The following is a 3,984-nucleotide window of genomic DNA, read 5'->3' as shown; positions in this document are numbered from 1 at the left end:
AGCCCCTCCTTCCTCCTCCTCCTTCCCTCCTCCTTTTCCTCCTCCTCCTTCCCTCCTCCTCCTCCTTCCCTCCTCCTCTTCCTCCTCCTCCTTCCCTCCTCCTCTTCCCCCTCCTCCACCTCCGCCTCAGGGGTCCCTTATTCCTCATCATTCCTCTTCTCCTCCTCCTCCTCATCTTCCTCCACGTCTACCTCATGAACTCCTCCTCCTCCTCCTCTTCTTCCTCCTCCCCTCCTCCTTTGTTACACCTCCCCCTCCTCCTCTTTCTTCAGTCTTCCTCCTCTTTCTTCCGTCTTCCTCCTCTTCCTCCTTCTCCTCCTCTTCCTCCTCCTCCGCCTTTTCGTAGCTTTCTCTCTTGTTCATTTCCTCTTCCTCCTCCTCCCTTCTCCTTCTCTTTTTCCTTCTTCTCCTCCTCTTCGTTCTCCTCTTTTTCCTTCCACTTCCCCTCTTCCTCCTCCTCCTCCTCCTCCTCCTTCCTTTCCTCCTTCGTTTAAATTCCATTTCTTCGACTTCGCTCGCTTTCTCTCTCTCTCTCTCTCTCTTTTTTTTTTTTACTTTCTTCTTCTCTTTCTCTTTAAAAAAATCTTCCTCTTTGGTGAAGGGACTGCACCAGTGTTTCTAGCCTTAGGTTCAAGAAGTAGAAGAAGAAGAAGAAGAAGAAGAAGAATAAGAAGAAGAAGAAGAAGAAGAAGAAGAAGAAGAAGAAGAAGAAGAAGAAGAAGAAGAAGAAGTAGAAGAAGAAGAAGAAGAAGAAGAAGAATAAGAAGAAGAAAAAGTGATCACTCTACCACTCACTTCGTGCTGGGTACTTCGTGATGGTATCCTTTACCCCCTTTTCTACGCTGAAGCCCTTTGCATTCATGTATATGTTCAGTTGAACACTCCACAAAAATATGGAGTCCGAGAAAAACAGTGCTTCATAATAATATTCTGTATCACACACACACACACACACACACACACACACACACACACACACACACACACACACACATATATATATATATATATATATATGTATATATATATATATATACATACATATAACACTGAATGGGTCCCAGTGAACATATTTACATTTATCAACCACAATTCACTTTAATTCTAAGCCATCAACATCGAGAAACTCGAGGCATATAATATATATATATATATATATATATATATATATATATATATATATATATATATATATATATATATATATATATATATGCCATCAACATCGAGAAACTCGAGGCATATAATATATATATATATATATATATATATATATATATATATATATATATATATATATATATATATATATATATATATATATGAACAAAGTTGAATGGGTTCCAGTTAATAGATCTACATTCATTAACCTCTATTCACTTTAATTCTAAGCTATCAGCATCGAGAATCTCGAGGAGGCATATATATATATATATATATATATATATATATATATATATATACATGTAGATATATATATATATAAAAATATAAAAATATACATATATACATATACACACACACACACACACACTCTCTCTCGATGGCGCAGTGGTAGCTTTCGCGGCCGCCACTACGGCGGTCTGGATTCGAATCCGACCCAGGACTGAAATAATTTTAGTATTGCTGCGCTGCGAGTCGTTACTCCAACTCTCGCGGGTGGGTAGTTGTGTGTGTGTGTGTGTGTGTGTGTGTGTGTGTGTGTGTGTGTGTGTGTGTGTGTGTGTGTGTGTGTGTGTGTGTGTGTGTGTGTGTGTGTGTGTGTGCGTGTAAGGTCACAACATTACGCATATATGACCTCTGAGCTCTCTTCCGGGAGGGAGATAGCTGTCGATCACGAGTCCAACACGTGATCCAAGACCATGGTAGTAAATCACACAGACATATATAGCGTCATGTGCTTACCAAATATCACAAAACTTAAATCTGATTGTTTCGCTGATGTATCTCTCTCTCTCTCTCTCATTCTCTCTTTCTCTCTCTCTTTCTCTCTCACTTTATTGGCGGCTCATTGCATTAATTGCCGCTTGCCACAATACCGTTGTGGAGCACTGGTTTCCCCCTCGCCCAGCATTCTGTCGACAAGGGGTCGAACCCCCACCGCCCCCCCCCCCCCAACCTTGACATGGCACTCCTAGTGCTTAGGGCAAAGGTGACGGGTTGTACAAAAGTTCTTTCATCGTTTTGAATTTTGAGGCGTTTTTTAAGGTTGTGTCCTTGTATAAGTACTATGTCATTCATTTTATCTTTTTATTTATTTATTTATTTATTTATCTATCTGTTTATTCATTTTCTTTTCTCTATTTATTAATCTATTTTGTCTTTTTCATTTAATTATTTCATCATTATTATTATTATTATTATTATTATTATATTATTATTATTATCATTATTATCATTTTACAGTCATCATACATTTCTTTGATATATCTGATATCCGATGTTGTACTAAGGATATAGACGTCCTATAGGTGCTGGTCCCCCAACATGCACTCAGGGCAACCGCGTCATTTTTGCATCATGGAACTGCCTACTGTAGGCCTTATGGTCTCTTGCAGTCTCCTTCATTCTTATGTTATGCACCCTGTCATTCAGTCTTGCATCCTATCCCAGATCCTCAACCTTACGGTGATGTAGACAAGGTCATCATATTAAGACAACAGGCAGAACTTGCAGTAATGGACTTAAATTGGACAAATTTAGACTTAAGAAAGAAATAGGGGAAGAATTGGTTTACTATAGTAGACGCAACGAGAAGTGGCCGCTAAGGCGGGGTTAGGGTGGTCAACGAATATAATAGGGTGGTCAACGAATGGAATAGACTTAGTAACAATGTTAGTGAACACTAAAATATAGATAGTTTTAAGAAAAATTTAGATAACTTTATGGATAGGGGATGACGGGTGGTGATGGAACTGCCTAGTGTAAGCCTTATGGTCTCTTGCAGTCGTCTTCATCCTGGTTTGGATACGTGGTTTACGCCACGAGGCGCTGAACGGGACGGGAGTCCACGACGTTATCCATTTTTTATTTATCTATTTATTTATTTATTTATTTATGTCAATTTATTATTATTTACTATTTACCTGTTTGCTGTAATGACCGTCATTTATTCTATATTGTTTATTTGTTTTGTTATTATTTGTTTATTATTATTTGCTTGATTATCATTTATTATTAGTTATATGTCAATTTATTATTATTTACTATTTACCTGTTTGCTTATTACTTAACTATACCTAAGCATTTATTTATTCATTTTATTTATTATTATTTATATTATTATATTTTTATTTATTTGTTTATTTATTTATTTGTTCATTTATCATTATTATAATTATTTTTCGCATCCGGCCTAGTTATGGACCAAAAGGTCTCCTGTCGGCATGCTCGCGCCTTTGTAATCCTTTTTATTGTGAGTAGAATGTCATACCGGTTAGGCTGATTGAGATCTCCGGTACTTTCCGGTACTTGCCGGTTCCTCCCGGTTCGTTATTACCGGAAGATGTCTTCCCCCGAATCCTTGGAAATAAAAAAAAAAAAAAAAAAAAAAAAAAAAAAAAAAAAAAAAAAAAAAAAAAAAAAATTATAATAATAATAATAATAATAATAATAATAAAATAAAATAAATAAATAAAGGCACACAGATTAAATTTCTTTAAGAAGACGTAGTTATTCCTGGCCGAAGAATTTGTTCTTTGGCTTTTGAACTCTTCCTCTTCCTCCTCGTCTTCCCTCCTCCTTCTCCTCCTCCTCCTTCTCCTCCTCCTCTTAGTGCTCCTCCTCCTCCTCCTCCTCCTTCAGAGACTTTTTTTCATGGGTTTATTTATATTAAGACATTCGGTTTTGACTAAGAATTCTCTTGATCTATTTTTAAGTATATCTTTTGGTTTATTTGTTTATTTATTAAAAAAAAAACTAAGTTAATTTTCTTTTTGTGAAGGCTTTTAATTTTGGCTAAGGATTTATCTATCTTTTATCTTT

Source organism: Oratosquilla oratoria, chromosome 41 (assembly GCF_046742065.1).
Source record: "Oratosquilla oratoria isolate Oo_2021 chromosome 41, ASM4674206v1, whole genome shotgun sequence".
NCBI classification, from domain to species: Eukaryota; Metazoa; Arthropoda; class Malacostraca; order Stomatopoda; family Squillidae; genus Oratosquilla; species Oratosquilla oratoria.
Note: the sequence above shows the minus strand (reverse complement) of the source record.